We start from the raw sequence: 18,994 nt of genomic DNA, 5'->3' as shown, positions 1-18,994 counted from the left end.
CCCTAGGCCTAACGGGGGAGCCGCCAGACCCAGACAAAGCCGGTACGTTTCCTACTCCTACCAAAAATTCAAAATTTGCGACCCTACTCCATGCAAAAGAAAACACATCAAAACACTAACTAATAAAGATAAAAGAGTACTTAGCTACGAGCGAAGTCGCTGAAGCCTCGTGCACAGGAGCGTCCGCGAGCCACGACCAACCACCACGGCAGCACCCATGCTTACCACACACGCAGAGCCATCTTGCGGCAAACACAGAAGACCCCCTCCTCTCAATGTACGGCACTGCCCGACAGGTGGCGCTCCACGCGCGCATTGTGGCTGAGCGCGGACCGGTGCCAGGCGCGTCGCAGCCCCGACTCCCTCTCCCCTGACGACGCTTCGCCGTTCTCCCACACGGGTTGCAGAATAAAGCGCCGTTCCTTTCTTTAGATTCCTATCTATCTCTCTGCCCGTGCCGATCACGACGTTCGGCTGGCGTAGATCGTTTCCCCCTCCGAGACACCGAGTTATTTGGTTCGTTCCGTTTGCTCAGGCGCACGTTTAGTTGCTGCGCCGAACACTGCGTTGCTCGACGCTCACCGCGTCCGATGCGGGGCGCCTCGTAAGTGATCGCTGCGCCGTAGCCCACTGTCTTACACCCCTTGGCGGGTCGACGGGAACGCTGTCGCGTTCCACTCTTGAAGGCGAAGCTTAAGCGTCCTCCAATTTTTTCATCCAGTTTCATTTCCATTAATTTATAGTTTCGTTATTTCATTTATTAGGCAAAAGTAATTTCCCCTATGATGTCCTTGGTGTCAGTGCTTGTTGGCTTATTATGATATGCGCACACAAATGTTATTCCAGAGAAGGTGCGATGTTATTAGGTGTTATTTTGTGGCAGAAACGTGGAATGAAATTATGAGCAGGTGTACGTATTTGGTGGTTCTCAGCGAAATGTGCTGGCAGGGCTAATAACTTGACCATAGAATCTGCGCGAGCAGTTTATGTATGAGGTTGAAGCGTATGTATGTAATTGAGTGACATTTTTCCTTTCCGGTTATTTGAGGAGAGTAATGGTAACCCTTAGTTGATTTTTTGCAGGCGACGGTCTTGACATGAGTTTGACAAAGTGCACAAGACAGATCCAGAAAGCCAAGCGCCAAGAGAGACGTCTGGCCAAGCATCTTGCGACCGGCAAGCCGGTGCCTGCTACATTAACGGAAAACACACTACAAGACAGAAGCTAGTGCAAAGCGGCCAAGAAGTTATAGCATATGCAGGTGTGTTGAATGTTCAGGAGTAAGTTGTATCTAATTTGTATAATGCACAGCAGAAATCGTCACCCCAGAATATTACATATCAAACATTTTTCTGGCCACCTATGCATAACCTTTCTAATAGGACCCTGAAGTGATTTTTTTATTGTGCACAAGGATATGCGTTCTGAACATTAAATCTAAGCCTGCATAAACGTTCAGTGAGAACACTGTAAGAATAGGCTAGGTGACTGAACGAAGGCCGTCCAGGCGGAAAAAAGTTGTGCGTGTATCGCGTCGCCCTCGGCAGATGGAGCCACAGAGAAAAGCGTCCTGGTTTTGAACCAGAAAAGGAGGGCGAGAGTCATTACGGAGGTGAAAAGCATCAATAAACCGTTCGAATACGCTTCCTACGTTAAACTAGACGCGTATGGTATTCCAGCGTGAGACGGAAACTTGTTTGCGATGAACGAAGCATACGTTTAACGAGGCTAAGCGTGCTCCGAGAGCAATGTAGTGCACGCTCTCATCCATGCCGGTATAGCAGCATGACACGATGAGTCCAGCGCAATGGTAGTCGGCAATACTGATCAGACTCCTTGAACCTGCAGCGAAGTGGGTCAAATATTAGTTGCTGCAATACTTACCTCACCCACTGAACTTACCATGATGAGATGCCAAACCTCCCCGCGAAAACCAGTTTTACGTTTACTGTAACCTATATAAGCTCGCAGTTAAATTGTAATGCGCTGCAAAGCAAATGTCTAATGTGGCTATTCGAAGGCCACACTTTTCAATAACCGAAGTTGAATGTTCAGGTAGAGGTAATTGTTATGTTAGTGTACAGGATGGACTAGCCTTGGTTTGTCGGCATTTGCTCTGCGTGAGTCAGTCATATGGACGACTGTCATCTAAAAACCAGGGACACAAAAGCAGTAAAGTTTTGTGCAGATTGACATTTATTTGACATGTACACAGAGCTTGCCATAAACAAACTGGACACTGGCACACATTTCACGCACACGGGGAAGTTCATGACGCCCATCATTTAATTCAGCAAATTAAACGTAGATTTTTCACCTACTGATGCTTCGACAGCTTTCGCAGCTCCTGCGACCTATTCTTTTGGCTCAGATTTCTGTTTCCAGAACTGCCTCATTCTCGTGGCTACATAACTGTGTAGGACGCCAGCTATAACTCAAACCTTTGAGAGTTACTACAGGTGCACCTTGGCGAGATTCATTTTCAACGTGACATTTTCCGAATTTAGGGGGTTTAATCAAACTGTAAACTGATAACATGTTGTAAAGCTGCAGAAATGCTGGCATAGATGTGTGGTCATTTTGGCCTCCAGCCTGCCGAATGATCCCAAGGAGGCGTTCCAAAACGTCTTGGTTAAGTTTTCCTGTTAAAACATATTTGAAACCGCACTCCTTTAGCAGGTATCTTGATGGTTCCAGTGCGGACAAAATAGTCACATGAAGGCCCTCAGCGGTTTGCTCGGTTAGGAAACTTGTTCTTGAGATTTTTCGTGATACGAATTTTTTTTCCCATTTATTTAAGCAATGCAACGACGAGGTCAGGACCCTAAAACCTCTGCTGCCAACAGTGATGCTTTCCTTTGGATGGTTTCGGTTGAGAGCATCAAAAAGACCATTGAACCATAGTGTGAATTTTACTGTTGCCTTGACATTTTCGAGCCTTTTTGTGCCTCACTTCGAGTAGAATCGCAAGCCTTTCGCTACACTCCAGCTGAACAACCGAGTGGCCAGCTTTACACGCATTTTTTCGGTCGTTGAAGTGTTGATGCGGGACAGAGTTAATTTGGGCCAAACACGCAAATTTCCCAGCTGTTTAGAGTCCTCCATAAACAGCCTGTCAAAATGTGCCCAGTCAACGCGATTGCCATTTACGCATACTTTCGGTGAAAGTCCACGGTTCCAAACGCATTTCATAAGACTGTCTATGTATATGCGTCAGAGAACACATATACATTGCGTTTTTCATCAGTGATATGGATGAAGTACTTGCGGGTACCTTGCAACAGTGACTCCAGTGACTCCGAACTCTTTCTACATCGCACGGTTCGTACTTGGGCCATCACGTGCGTCCGCGTCGACTAAGGCTCCCGTGTCTTCAAGCAAAAGTATTGCTTTTAGGACGTGCTGAGCGAGTCCTCCACTACGGCGTGCATCATAATCAAAATGGTTTTGGCACGTAAAACACCACAATGTAATTTATTTTTTTACAGAATGATGCATTGGACGCGCGCGGACACAGACACGCGCGCATGCACGCACACACAATCCTTCTAAGCACCGCTCTACATCTACTATGCGACTGGCTTCCTACGCTTCACACACACTTCTTTCCACTTTGACATTCCTAATGCTAATGCAATAAAATGCACTTGTCGAACATTTGGGCAGTGCTTCAATCCTGACATGCTACCACGAGTTCTAAGGAAGTCATGGCTCGCAACTGCGAAAATTGCGTTCAATTCTTTCCCTACAATACACATATCTGTCCCGTCCGTGCCTCATTCATGAATTTTAACTTAATGAACATACCTCATGGTTTTGTAACAGCTGCAGCGAGAGTCTTGTGCAATATCTAATAAAAGCTTACAGGTAACCTGTCAACATGTCTATTAGGCAAGTTTTACCATAACGTTAACACTACTTCCATGTGGGTACTGTATTTTTAAATTACATATGGAATACACCTTTAAAACATTATTTACTTTCTTTGTGTTTTTCGGGTATGGTTGCCCCCTAACACCCTACACGTCCTGTAATACATGTGAGAAACGATGTCCAAACATACAATAATTATATTGTATAACTCTCTTGCTTTTTATAACAGGTGAGAATTGTGGTTGTGTAGGTTTCCCATGCAGAAAGTTAAATGTTACTGAAAGCTTATGATATTTGCTTTTGTTTCCGATGTGCCATAATATGGTGACATAATTGAAGTTGCGTATTTTTGCTTTTGTATTAGGTGGGCAAGCTGTGCAAGCTACGGCGGCAGGAGCCTTGTCGGAGGAAGACGACACGGCGCAGATAAGTGAGTGCTTTCAGTATTGCAGTGCTGGAACGGCAGTCGTAACTGCATCGTATGCCCGGCTAACCTGCAGCTTTGATTTGCTGCACAATATTGGTGCAGAAGGAAACTTTATTGCTCTTTCGTCAAAAAGGGAGATATAGACGTTGTTGACTTCATCGTATTACATAACCGGAATTCTAATTCTAGGTTTACTTGTGGTTAAATCTCGCGGCTTCCTGTCCAAAGCGTAAAGCATGACAGGTTGTTTCAATGTCTAAAGCAAAATGTTTATTATATTAATACACCTAGATCATCACAGCCAGCCAACTTTTCACCTGTGCTAAGTGGCACCATCAAGGGGTAAAATAACTGTTTCCTTTATATTAATGTATATGACTTCTCAGTTATGACTACTGTTTGTGCTGCAGTTTTTCATATGATGGTGCATTGAATTCAACTTTGGTGTAACATTGTTCTGATGCAGCATTTATTTTTTATATTTCTGTTTTCCAAAATGCTTGTTGCAATGTGTGACGCTTCACTTGGGTTTATTGATATTTAGTACCTTAAATTTAGGTACCTTACACCTCCATCTTGGGCTGCAAAAGGGCTGCAGTACTCGAAATAAGAAGACACACAGCCTAGTCTCTGCAGGATGCAAGGAGTAATTGCCCTTTGAAATCTCGAGGTTTGAAACTATGACGGCCGGCTTTGGGGGACAAATTGAAATTAAGTAGAATTGACAGTTGGGTGAGTTTGTGCGACCGCCACGTATAAAGAGCTGTTCAGTGTCAATTTGGAGTTCTATTCCGGGATCGTGGAGGTAAGCCAGTTTTCAAAAATTGCGCAGCTGTTGCAAAACATCCCAATAAGATGCCAATGTAAATTAAGGTGCCATGAATATTCGACTAACATATGAACGCAATGATAGGGTTGTCACAAAAAGACCTCTAATATATATGGCATAAGAACAAGCATTACTTGCTGCGCTTAGTGCATTGATACGTCCTTCAGGGCATGCTGCACGTGTCACTACATTGTCGACTTGTTTGTTGTGTTCTTGTTTCAACAGACTCATGCACAATGTGTCTTTTAGGAACATAACTGAAATTCACTCACAAAATTAGTGCAGACTTATCAAGTCAAGGGCATGTCTCGCGGAACGCTGCCGAATCACCAAAATTATTAGCTTACTCATTCCACACCCACAGCGACGCATTCGACTCCCCTGGGGTGTACCTCATCTGCTTCACGCTTTCCTAGTATTCGTGGATTGATGGACCACAGTACATATGTTTGGAGTGAAGGCGGGGCACGTCTAGACTCACAGCACCGCCACTGTCCCACCCTCCGTGTATGATGGTCTGTTCTGTTTCATGTTTTAGAGCACAGGCCTCACATTGGCTCCCGTTCCCACATGTCATGTCACCCTCATGCCTCGTCGTCACCGAGGTGATCGTCAGCGCTCTTCTCCAGCTGCTTGCGTTCCTGATGCAATCTGTCGTTCGCAGCGCGAGCCTGGCTCTCCCCTTGTCATATAATGTAGGTTTCATATATTAATTACTCGACAGAACTCTGGCGCTAGTGTCAACGGCAGCTGCAGTGGCAGTGGTTGCACCAGCGTGGGAATTATGGGAGGTACAAGGATTTGCCTAATTTCGTCTTTTTGGCTTCAAGCGGCTTTGTGACTTCGTAAGCTCGCCATTTACAGCAGTGTACTGTGTAATTGGTAATTAAATAAACATTAACATTGTCCGACAGCAGGATTTGAACACAGTACCTCAATCAAAGACGCCGGATATTGAAACCATTAAGCCACAGATGCATGTATCGATAAGCGATGTGAAACACCCTTACGAATTTATCGCAGGCATGAGTAACCTTAAGACCTTTCGTGAGTTTCGATTTGCCCACTTCGACAAGCTCAACATTTGCGATTAGTAGTTGCGATTGTATAGGTTGATATAAAATTTACGACAGTAATATTTATATAGCGTAACATACCAAGCCACAAAAACTTCTGAGTCCACAAGTACGAATATGAGACAAATCAACGTCCTTCCCATCATCCCCATGGCAGGACGACTGCAGCACCAGAGTTCGCACCAGTATATTGTAGGAAACTCTATGCCCCTTGTCCTCCAAAACCTGTTCAGGCGTTCGCGCCTATCCTCTCGCCCCATTCCTTCGCGCAGCGCCGGTTTGGTGACTCTCGTTGCTACCCTCCACTCCGGCTTCGCCGTCCCTTGTCCCACTGTCGCGGCACTTCCGCGGTGCCGGTGGCGGGTGCGCCTTGCCGCTTCGCGCCTGATCCTCGGTTATCCACGCCTTCGTCTCTGCGTCGCGTGGCTGTATGGCTCTCTGCCGCGTCTATCGCTTCCCCGTTTGCGGAGCGCGTTCCTCTGTGTCACATATCGCCGCTGGCAGTGCTTGCGCCTGGCTGTCTCCTGGAACCTCCACTCTTGCCCTATACGTCCCCTTACCTGGCGCAGTGCCGTTGCGGTGACTCGAAAGACAATTCTAGCGTTTCGTCCTGTTACTTCTACTTCCCACTCGAAACTTGTACGGCCACGTTGAGGCCTTTCTGTCAGTGAAGAGTGCGTGGCCTCTACTGGATACCTGTGTTCTCCGCCCATTTTCTCATGCCAGCTCTTAAGGAAGAATAAATGTTTGCTAATCTCCCTCCCCTCTCCACTACTGTGAACCACTATACGATGGCGCGTTACCAGAGGGGCGACTCGATAGCGGCCGATCGCAGTGTGTGCTACCGAATCAGACACGAAGAACCGCCTACGCTTTGTACTGCGTGTTTTGTATGCATAACGAAGAAGCGCAATGGTCGGCCAATTTCTTTTCTAATATTCACGTGTCCAGTGCACGCTGGAGGAAGGTTTGGAACGAAAGTCGGGAATGTTTAAAGGGACACTAAAGCGAAACAATAAACCAGTTTAGACTAATGGAGCATTGTTTGAGAACCCTGCAGGCAGATATTTCAAAAAGAATGTTTGATTATTAGATGAGAAAATGAAGATACAAGTATCAGTATATAATGTCGCGCCGAAACCCCAGTGCCGGTATATGCAGAGGGTTAAACATCGACAAAATGATGCAGCTCAAATAGCTTGAACGTGTATGCGTTTTCTATCCGCAGTGATAGACAACATGGCTCGAGCGTTGCATAATGCCGTTTGCCTAAACCCAGCTTCGCTGCAGGGCCCCAATGTTGCGCTATGTATCGCGGCAAAGTATACCAAGAGTGGAAAGCGGCCAGTCAGAGGATACAGCGTGATGTACGTGCCCAATTGCCGTCACTTCTCCTGCCGCAGTACAAGCACAGAGACTCAGAACAAGTGTACTGGCAGGCATTCAGAGCTATTTCGCATGCGGTTGTAGCGGTCTGAGCCCTTGTTTCGCCCACATAGAGCACCCCGTATGTGAGCTAGACATCGTAACAGCAGGGATTATTAATTACCCTTGCGCACAAGCACCTCAGAAACGCTACGAATCTGCACCACGTAACCAATATCAGTGTTACTGTACAGCTTTCACAACGGTCTACTGTTATGAAATTGCATGACGACCACTTTTCTTTAGCATAAATTTGTTCCGTATTCATCCGCAGGGCGTAGTGTTTTGCTAGTGTGGCTGTACAGCTCTCACAACGATCTACGGCTCAGATTGCATGGCGACGCAAGATTTAGTACTTACACATACAGAGTACAAAATTTCCATTCCCACGAATCTCCAAGTGTGTTGTATGCTCAGTTACATTAAGAACTAATGCATCGGCACGGCAGTTGAATTCGTAAACTGTTTCCGTTCCCGCGATTCCCCTGAAGTGTGTGGTATGCTGACCTTGATCAACGACACTAATGAACAATGCAGCGGCACGACGTAATACTTTGCCACTAAAGTCCTCCGAGAAGACACTTCACTTCCAAACGTATCCCCTGCGACTATAAAATTTAATATGCTACCGTCGCAACAAAATAGGAACAAACTCACCTCGGACGCGGCGTTTTCGTCTTGCCGCCCACGCATCCTGTCGATTCTGTGCTGCAAGCTTGGCTAGGGACAAACGGAGCAAACGGTTTTCTTCCCCGTAGTACCTAGGCGAAGAGAAATTTTGAGCACCAAAAGTCCCCACATTTCTCTCTCGCAACTACTGCTCCTCGCGCGTGCGCAGAAAGAGTGGTGAAATCCATTTTTGATGCGCTCGTCTAGATTTGGGGAGTGGCTCCAACGACGGCTCCACACTGAGTCATTTTTAATTGAACATCCAGATGGCGCCCCCGTCGCCTCCTTCTGAACACCACGCCCCCCGCGCGCGCAAGGGGCGCCGGCCGGCAGCGTCAGAGGTGCCGAACAGAAGCACGGCTGTGGTCGAACGCAGCGTTGCAGTTCGAGGATGCCTTGCCTGGATTAGCCGGAGCTAGGCAGTAAGATGGATTGCGTTTGTAGTTTGCTTTTAACGCGACAGCGTTAAGGAGCTCGTGTCACAGAAAAGCCGGTGTCGTCGGCGTCGGTGTCGGCGGCGTTGGCCGTGAGCGATAAATCCCAGCAGGCACTTCATGAATAAAAAACAACTTGCAAGATGGGCTGGGTAGGAATCGAACCAGGTTCTCCAGAGTGTGAGAGACGGAGACGCTACCACTGAGCCACGAGTTCGATGCTTCAAAACGGTACAAAGGCGCCTCTAGTGAATGCGGTCTTGCCTTAGAAAGGAGCTGTTTCTAAGGATCATGCGCGCGTCGCTTGCTCAGGCGCGCATTTCGCGTCCGCGCCGAACGCTGCGTTGCTCGACGCTCACCGCGTCCGATGCGGGGCGCGTAGTCGCTGCGCCGTAGCCCATTGTCTTACACCCCTTGGCGGGTCGACGGGAATGCTGTCGCATTCCACTCTTGAAGGCGAAGCTTAAGCGTCCTCCAATTTTTCTTTTAAACCTTGTGGCATGAGATAACAAAATGCAGAGCTCATATTCCGAAGAAATGGGGATCATGTACAGTTATGGCATGAGGTACAAGAATAAATGAACTGTGTGGCATAATTAGGGGTTAAATAAAAATTCGTACATCTTTGTTTTCTTCCTTTTCCAAAGCGATCTATTGAATGCTAACAAAATTTTCCAGATGCCCCAATACCGGCAGCAATTCCACATTTAATGAGGATGTAGGCCACACATTCGTTACGTGCGGCAGATCTTTTTGTAGGTTAACTTTGTGTTTCGAAAATATTAGAAAATAGCCGTTTCCTTCCCTATTTTATGCATCATACGCTTGAGATGTAGTTGGTTTTCCAGGTTCCCTAGGTGAATAAAGCAAAACACGTTGTTTATATTTGCTTGAATTACGAAGCATTTTATCGGTTATCTATGACTTCGAGGTCGCGCAGGTTTCCATTGTCACATGCCTCCAATGTCAATGACGGTTCAACTGAGAGTGGCAGCGTTCTCTCTGACGGTCGGCCTTCATCCGTTGCATATCAGGCCGTTCTCTTTCGCCTGGGCTGCTCGGGTGTGGGCTGTTCGCGGAGATACTCCGGAAAATACGGCAAAAGATTGTGGGTGCCGTGCGCAGGCTTTCCACGCTGTGTAGATACTTCCTGGCCTCCAATGATATGCACATAATGTTTCAGTATGCACTTTGCATCAAAGTGCAGCTCACAAATGGAGTCAGGGCCTTCCAGAGGGCTGATCGGTGCAGTGACGATTGAGCTCGCGGACGCGTCGCCTTTCTTCATCTTTAGGGACTCCTCAGAGCGGGAGCTTGGCCTCGTCTTTCAATCTACTATATGCGGTCTTGCAACCCACTACTCAACAGTGGTTCTTTCATTGAGGTGGTACTCATCCTCTCATTCTTCGAACACTCAGCCAAGTCGCGGATTTACGAGACAAACTATAGACATATGCGAGGGCCGTCTGCGCGCGTAGACATCATGCAGACGGCATCGTTTGACGGAAGCGAGGAACCTCGATTCATGGCATAGCAGTAATTTTATTGTATTCTTCTTTTCGCACCTACTAAGGCCAAAAATTGACGGAAAAAACATAACAAGCGCGACGCTGTGTCGAGCAGACGACGGCGGGTCGAGCAGACGACAGCTCGGTGCCGCCGTAACCACCGTCGGTAGGCACAGTTTATAAAGCTTGTTTAGCGTTTAAAGGATATATAAAGCGTTTTTAAAGGATCTATAAACGGTGGTCGGTAGGCGTGGTTCCGCCGGGCCGCAGAGGTACCGGATTGGCGGGAAGGTCAGAAGAAGGACGGGCTTCAAGAAGGCGACGGCGGCGCCACCGCAAATTTCAACGTTTTTTGATTCGCTCTCGCCGCTTTCCGTGGCCTCCGTTGGACCCACTCCCCCATTCTTGTGCACTCTAGCCGTAGCCCCTGTCTGCGTCTCCGCGTCTCTTTCTTCAGGCGGGCGTCCGGGCGTGCGAACGTGCCCGGCTTGCTGTCCATGGCGGCCACTACGAGGTAACATTTTGGCGACGAGGATAAACCCTTCCGTACGTACTACGACGCTTTGAAGATTCCTTATAAACTGTTTAGCCGCCGAGGTATTCAGAATGTGCCCGGACGCTACTAGCGTTGGTACCTGCGCCATGTCCTGCTGAGCAGCGCGTTCCGTCGCCATTCCGAGGAACATTTTGGCGACGAGGATGATCCACGTACATCGCGCTTACCTGTAAGTTGCGTCTTCCAAATGTATTCTCTACGGCATCTTTCACTTTGCCTGCCCTCATTTCAAGCAGTATTTATGCACTCTCTGCGACTGCCTGTTTTCTGCTTTCTACTCCTCCAGCCCCATGGTCCACTTCTGCTGCCCTTTTTACAGCCAGCATTTCCGCACTTTCTGCCTCTTAACGCGTCTTTGATGTCACCTGTGTCACCTCCGACGCTACTGCGGCGTCTTCGTTGCGTCTGACCTTGCACTTCGGCCCAGCCTTTTACTGCTCAGCATGAACGTGGCAATCCCCCCCACCTTACCATGCCCCGTCGTATCGGGGCACGACTGACTTGGCTATAATGGCGACGTGTGTTGCAGGCATACGTCGACGCCGCCGTTCAAGACCGCTACGCCAGAATACCAGAAAGCGTTCCACCTCAACGCGCTGAGGGTAGAAGGTGTCAGCGTCTACTACGAAATCGTCGAGGCGCACACTGAAAGGCAGACTGAGACGTAGACGAAGGGACAGGGGACTCTGGGGCGGTTGACGTGTACGAAGTGGCGCTTCAAGTGCTTGAAAAGCACAATTCTGCGGAAGAATAATTTTGCAGGCGCCTCCATTTCAAGCGCAGATTACTAAGTCCGGCGTAGGCGACTGCAGAATGCATCCAAAACATTCAACGGCTCGACAAATCATGCAAGTTGGCACCGCTACCGACCTCATGGTCCAAGACAGATCGTTTCCGCCTTGCAGTCGCAACAACTTCACCGCCGGTTCATTCAACTAGGTGAGTACGTTACCGTCATAAAAGCACTGGAAATTGCGCAGGAAGACGAACGCACTGAGAAAATAATGCAGAAGCTCAGCGTTCTACACGTAAACGCCGTTTCACAGCGTCGTTAGCCACAAAACGGCGGCCGCGACCAGTGCCGCTTCCTCGGGACCTTCTAGATGGCGGTTACCTTCCCCGCCCGACTACATATCAATATGGTGGTCTCCCCGCCCTGTTCCAGTCCGAGATGGCGGCAACGTTCCCCACCCGAGTGCAGTTGAAGATGGTGGTCTTCCCCGCCCCGTCCAGTCCAAGTTGACGGCATCGCGGCAATCGGACCGACGTCGCCGCTCTTGACCGCGCCGAGATGGCGGACGCCGAGAGCGAGGAAGTGGGCCACCCCGTCCGGGATGGAGGCAACGGTGCGCCTGCTCTTCCTCCGCGCCGTTGGCTCGGCCCTGCGGCTGTTTCCGCTGCACCTCGCGGCATCATTGGGCGAATTTTTCGGGTTGTCGTGCCCGCCACAAATTATGCCAGACATGTGGAAGGAAAGGACATTTCTTCCAAATGTGCTATTCAAAGGAAAGTACATCGGAACCAGTCAACAAGCTTGAAATGCAAGAGAGTACTACTATAAAGACAGCGACTATTCTACACATTAACGCTGTCGGCTCCCTATCGCTTATGCGCGTTCCCGTAAAGGTGAACAACGCGATTTAATATTCATGGATGACACTGGAGTGCTTCTGTCGCTCATGAGTCTTCAGGACTACAACAGGCACTTTTCACATATCCGCCTGCTTCAATCCCATTTAATCACCCAGAACCTCTCGGAGCAAGTAGTGAACAATTTGGGATTTTTCTCCACAGCCGTCAAGTACCAAGATATGTCAGCTACCCTCAACTGTCACGTGACAACTCGGTTCATCACTTCTGAGACTCGGTGCTATTAAGGCATTGACGGTAGTGATCGATCGAGCGACTTTGTCGTGTCTGCAAGCCTCATCTTCACCACTAGACTTCGACCCTGGTTTACCGCTGGATGAGATATCATCCGGCTTCCATGAACTTCCACGGTGCAGCGGACTTTGACAGGGCATGGCAGGCCAATGCCTGTTCGACGTCACCACCAGCAAGAGGGAACCAGAGTAGAGTGCTGGGACAGTCTACCCCAGTTAAAGCGTCGCGACGGTAAGCTCCACGGAGAACCCAGGTGGACAGTACATCACCGGTAAGTTAGCGTGTTGAGCGCATTCCTAACAGGTTTTTCTATAGTCGCATGGATGCTAAGGCATATACCCCTCTTGCAAATTGTTTTGTACATGACGGATGCAGCAGTTACTTCAAATATGCCTTCAGTGAATTCCGCATTTCAGTGCAGTTCTCATTCGGAAACAAGTTCTTATACAGCCCGTAAAGTAACTCGAATGGGTGTCTCATGTTCAGCCGTAAGGCAGTCTAGCCAGTCACCATTATTTATGCTGACTGACGAGCCCAGTGAAAATGCTGCGCTCGCAGCGTCGACTGCTGAGCGTTTCACAGGATATGAGGATTCTATTCCGACACCAGTTTTTCATCCGCCTAGCGGTTTTTCAGTGCCTAGCGAACATATTCTTTCGCCTGGTAGGTGTGTATCTGAGCCTAGTGGTTCAACGCCTTCACAACGAATGTCTGGTGTACCCAGTCCGCATGATTTCTCGGAAACACTTAACGCTCATGTCTCCGAGCCTTCGTGCTCGCATGCAGTTAAGTCGTTGCTCCCAGCTGTGTCTGTGGAGCGTGTCAGTGTTCATGTACCGCAATTGCCTCGACGGCCAAAAGGCGGCGCCAGAAACCGCACCACTTAAAATATTTTGTTACATGATGTTTGACGTGTTCGTATTTCATGACATTATTCGCAGTTTTATGTAACATACCTGAACAGGTGTCCATATATTTGACTTGCGTACTTCAGTGCATGAAACGACGTTTCGTTAACAACTTAACTGGAATGCCGCTGCGCTTCGCCGCAAAGCTCGGGAATTTATATCTCGAAACCTGTGTCATTTTGAAAAATCGTTCCGAGTTGCGCCTTCCAAATTCCACGGCTAGAATTTGTAAATTGCAATATGGGACATAATGTAATGAGTTGTGGACTTAATTAGCGAATTTTTCAAAGATTAGTCTATTTTGCATATCAAAACTTTGTGCATGTCCACCCCTTCGAGTAAACCAGCTCGTGAACTACAATTGGAATATCTGCCACAGGCAACATTAAAAAATCTTTGAAAGTGGTCGCTGAAACACCCTGCATAATTCACGTGCATTTCACAAGCCTTGATAAAACACTGAAGTCTGTGTTTTTTTTTCAATAACAAAAAAGTACACAAAGCAACTTGAAAGTAGGTGAACATACAGCAACACATTTATTATCCAGGTGTAGGCAATCCCTATCATTAGACATAATTCTTAGTTGGCTGCCTCCTTCTTTTGAAAATATATAATAAACATTTTCCTATGTATATACTTATATATACTCGTGTTGCGTTTTTGCATGGTGTTCACAGCGGAAATTAAGACAAATATTGAAGTTCGTAATACGGATGAGGAAGCCTCCGCTGATGCTTCTAACGCGCTTGTCCTCTTACTGTCGGTATTTCGAGAAATAAAGCTGTGCACGTCCGCACCTACAATGCTACAGAAAGCATTTACCCGCAATAAAATTTCAACTGAAAAGATAAAGGAAAGTGAAAGTAAACCTCAAATGATGTGGGTAATAGAACTCTGGTAATGACATTTTAGGGAAGCGGTGATGAACGGCGTTGTGCTTCGGCATCGCCGGGGAGGTGTCGGTGTACCTCAACCTGGGAAAACTTCCGAGGGGGTTGTGGCCTCGGGGCCTCCACCCCCCTCCACCGTATTTGGCGCCTGTTCATTATGATGCCGCTGATTGTATACTCGCTCTTGATTTTCTTGGGATGCGAACAGCCGCTTATGGGTACGCTGCCTTGCGTGGTAAGCATGAGCAACGGCGTCGCGGGCACAGTCGCTTCACGAGGCACCAGCAAAGGAAAGTGAAGTGTCTAAGGGCGATTCCGCGAAGTCAGCGAAGAATATGTAAAACGAAAAAACACAGGCAGTTTCGGGGAGCTATGAATTGAAAGCGAGCGTGGTGTAGGATAGTGCAATGTCCAGGGTGCGGTAATCGAGTGGAACGGATGATTCTTCAGTTCAGCCCCTCAGTCAGGTTTGAGAATGGTACGACGTAGTAAGCTTGAGTTTGGTAGAGCAAGATATGTAGACAGCAACCTGTAGAATGTTCTGCCTTGCTGATGGCGTAGGCGGAGAATTTTCGGACAAATCGGACATCGCCGTGCCACCTCTAGGTACCGCATCATGCAGTTCTGCAAGTGGGTGACTCGTAGGAACGTCGGCGAAGTAGAGCGGCGGACCTGGGTCTGACGTGGCTGATGACATTGTCGTGATGGCGAGCACAGGCGTTGCAAGTTTCGTGGAAGCGACGAGGTGAACCGTTTCGCGGCAAAGTGGAGGGATCCCAAAAGTTGCTCAGGGGTGGAGACCTCCGACGACTAAGGCTGTAACGGGAAACGTTCCTTCAAAGCTGGGAGGTGGCGGGTTAAACACCCTGTGGTGTGCGTGGTGAGCCGACTACCGGTGAAACGGTGATTACGTGCAGCTGTACTTTGCCTCTCTGTGCGGAGCGCATAATTAGGCGCACAGCGCACTAGGCCTGTAAGTTATGGAAGTGGGGTGGGGACCTCCAATGACTACGGCTGTGACGGGCAACGTAACCAGTCGGGCTGCATCAGAAACGGATCGGCACGTTGTCAATTGTGCGTCATTCAGATGGATTCTCATAGCGGGGAGGGAAGAGCGGACTGCGGTAAATAACGATCCTAGAAGAAGTCATATTGGCGTTATGCCGATTAATAAAGCAGACGTTCGGAATGACCTCGTTAGCGACTTCCTGGCCAAACACGTTCTGAAATTAACGATATTGTTGCGGTGAAATTGTCCCATGGCGTCTCCTGGGGTCAGGCGGGATAGGCAAGCTTCGAGTTCGCGATGCACCATGCGTAGAGTTTCGGCGGCTAGCAGCTGAGCACATTGATAGGAAAAGGTCGGAAAACTTCTGCTTGAACAGCTCCCAGCTAGTGAGTTCCGCTTTATGTGTTTGAACCAAACACGCGGAGTTCCCTCCATGAGGAGAAGAACAATGGCTAGCATAATGTTTTGCTTCCCTTGCTGGCACGTTTTTTTTTTTTTATTCTGAGCCATTTTTCCGCGTCCATGCAATCGAGAGTGCAGAATCCGGCGGCGTCCTCTTAACTCTTTCTTTACCACGCCTATTCAATTGGATGATGGGTGATCAATGCTTTAGATCGCCGATTTCGACATGTTGAACTCTTTTCTGATCCACTTAAGACCATCCAGTAGTTAGTAAAGGCACTACACTTTCAGAATCAGTTTAAATTTTCGTGGTCTGGCGATGTAATTTTTCACGGACCTTCTTGCGAACTAATATGCTTATGTTATAGCGAAATTGGTATGGCTCTCACCTTTTGGCGCATTCAAGAAAAAAGCATGCCACCCAGGATGACGCCTTACTATCATCAAAATTCTGTAACGGAATGACTCCCACCAAGTCAAAATTTAAATTATGTCGTCGGTTTTGCCGTCCGGCAGTGCTGAGCGGTGATAATTACCCGAAAATGACACCATCGCTTTTCTAAAGTGAGCTTTGGTTCGGAGTCCGAGTCGTTCTATTACGCCAAAGTGCAGCGGTGATGGTCCACCGCATGTCCAACATGTGGACCTAGCATTTTCAACCATTTTCCACGAGCTTCGGTAAGGCTTATCTCGCAAAATTCCTGCAAGGGACGCTGCTGGTGTCAGTGTGCAGTTACCTAAAATCGCAGCCCTGGCGTCGTCCCGCGCGGCTTCGTTGGGAGAAAAGCGTCGTGCACGTAACTATGCTGCACCCGCACTTCAATTTACTGATTATGACTCGAGTTATGATTCAGAACATGACAGCAAAGTAGATTCAAGCTCTGACGGCGATAATGTTTTGAGCCAACATGGGACATCCGCAGCTGTTCACCGGCGAAATTATTTTTAGGCCTTGAACGGTCTCCTTCCTTGTACTTGCTTATCTGTCGATCTATTCGCACGACCTGAGAGCTCTATTGATTATCTTCAGGGTGCATACTTCGTTTGGTAATGATGTGCTGCCATTGGCAGCAAATAAACTTCGGTTCATGTCAAGAAGGCCGCCCGTAGCACATATCGGCCCAGCAGTACGAATCAGCGCAATACAGTTTACAACGGCGCGGCATTTCTTTCTACTCTTATCGGCTGAGCTGATAAACACAATCTGCAAAAACGCAAACAGATACGCTTCGATGCATGATCTTGTAGATACCAAGCTACGCTGAGAGAAAGATATAAAATAAGCGACATATATATCTCGCACCGCAATGTTTTACCATATTTTATTTAATTGTAGTTCCTCGCTTTTTTCGGTTCATTCGGCTAGCCAGTTGGCTTGCCTCTGTACATCGCTCATACGTGCAGAGGTTCACTGACCAAGAATTTGACAAGTTGTAAAGATAAAGTCGTAAAAATAATGGTAGAATCAAAAGAAAAGCACAGTAAACGAAGGTTTAAAATTTTAGTGCCAGAAACATTTTGAATGAAATAAAGATTTTACAAAAGCTTCAACGTTCGCTTTTAGACGTCATCATCAACACCACCATCGTCTCCGGCTTACCCTAGCCACAGCTCGCCAGGCCAGATCGGCCTCCAGAGCCGCGCTACAGTGTAGCCTCGCGCCCGCTTTAAGTCGAGTGGCCCCTCGTCGGCGGGCCCTCAAGTGCCCCGGAAGGCGTCGCAGCGCGTGGTTTGGATCCGGCGGAGGAGAGCAGGAACGACAGAGCAGCGTCGCGGTCAAGGCCAGGGCCGCGATTTTGTAGCGATGCCTTTTCCAGATGCTAATGCGTTCCGACGCTTTTCGCGTGCGTGCGTGAGTGGTCGAGAGACGCTCGGCCTCGGCGGTAGCGTCGAACGCGGCCACTCACGAACGCACAAAGCTCCGAAATACATTAGTGTGGTATAGTGTCTCCCTCTGAGAGATCTCGCGTTAACTGTTCAATCATGTTATGGTCTAGTTTGCCTAGATGGCAGACCCCCCTTCGGTCACGTGCTGGGCATTTGACCAATGAGGTGGTGACATCTGCCAGGGAAGTCTTCGTGCAAGAAACGGCCGTTTGCCGGCCCAGTCCTTTGAGTGGTTTGCTCAAGAGCAGTCGTCTTTGTGCCTCCCTCTCTCGCGTCGGCGTCGACGGGCACTCGCCGTGCGCTTTCCGCACGCCGTGGCCCCGGCGTCTGCCGCTGCCGACACAACAATTAGCGTCTGGAAAAGGCGTTGCTAGAAAATCCCAGGTGCCTTCTCTGCACAGCATCAGCAGTCTTCGTAGCCAGACCGGCGTTTCGTCAATGGAGAGTAGCACTCTGTAGATCATGAGCCATACCAGGTGAGCTAGCATTCTGAATGAAAATTCTGCTTGGTCGGTCATGGACGCTGCTCGGCCAACCTTCCCCCCGTCAGCCACGACACCGTAAGACAATGGTGAGAGCGTCAGACTCGCTAAATGCCGCGGACTCGCGATGAGAACCTCTGGGGCGGGGCGCAATCGGGGCCAGTGAGTTTTACATTATTTCTGAAAAACGCGCTGTGTTGCACCGGAACGCTCCGTGCTTCGTGTTCTGCATAGTCTGGCCCAGTGTTGGTGCTTGTTATGTCTGTACTTGGAGCTGTTCCTTTGCAACACAGCGCATTTATTTTATGCTCCGAGGTAAAAGATGGAGACAAGAGTACGCAGAGTTGCCCACAGTTTGCTCGAACGAAGCAGGCCAGCCTCATTTAAAGCGTTACAACAATGTTATGGTGTTCCTCAAGTATAAGACGATGATACGGCGATAAGGATCCGCAACAGCGCAAACATTTGTCATACGCTTACTAACAAAGTTACTTCGAAAAAAACCGCGCGTAAACTTAGGGTTGGCTGCTACAAAAGTTCCCGGATACTTTGCTGCTCGCGCTCCACTTGCCCGTTCCCACGCGACTAGCATCTTGTTCTCGTTGTCGCATTTCACAGGCGTCGCATAAATTGCTGGAGCCGCAAATAAGTTCAGCGGCAGTTGTTAAAGGTTGTTGTTGGGCTCGCGCTGTCTGTTGTACGACAGGACATCCTCTACATGTAGGAAAGAGTT

General features: G+C 48.5%; 2 protein-coding genes across 4 annotated transcripts in view; both read left to right on the top strand.

Annotated features, from left to right (window-relative positions):
* The window catches only part of LOC139061313 (uncharacterized), a 413,371-nt gene that overhangs the window by 178,150 nt on the left and 216,227 nt on the right, over positions 1–18,994 (top strand). The window lies entirely within an intron of this gene.
* Positions 17,512–18,994, top strand: part of LOC139061315 (uncharacterized) — a 134,824-nt gene continuing 133,341 nt past the window's right edge. For all 3 annotated transcript variants that reach the window (XM_070541154.1, XM_070541156.1, XM_070541155.1), the window contains exon 1: positions 17,512–18,350. The gene's annotated coding sequence lies outside the window, so the exon portion shown is untranslated. The remainder of the gene's footprint in view (positions 18,351–18,994) is intronic.

This window comes from Dermacentor albipictus, chromosome 6 (assembly GCF_038994185.2).
Source record: "Dermacentor albipictus isolate Rhodes 1998 colony chromosome 6, USDA_Dalb.pri_finalv2, whole genome shotgun sequence".
NCBI classification, from domain to species: Eukaryota; Metazoa; Arthropoda; class Arachnida; order Ixodida; family Ixodidae; genus Dermacentor; species Dermacentor albipictus.
The sequence above is the reverse complement of the archived record's forward strand: the minus strand, read 5'-3'. Positions and strand labels throughout refer to the sequence as shown.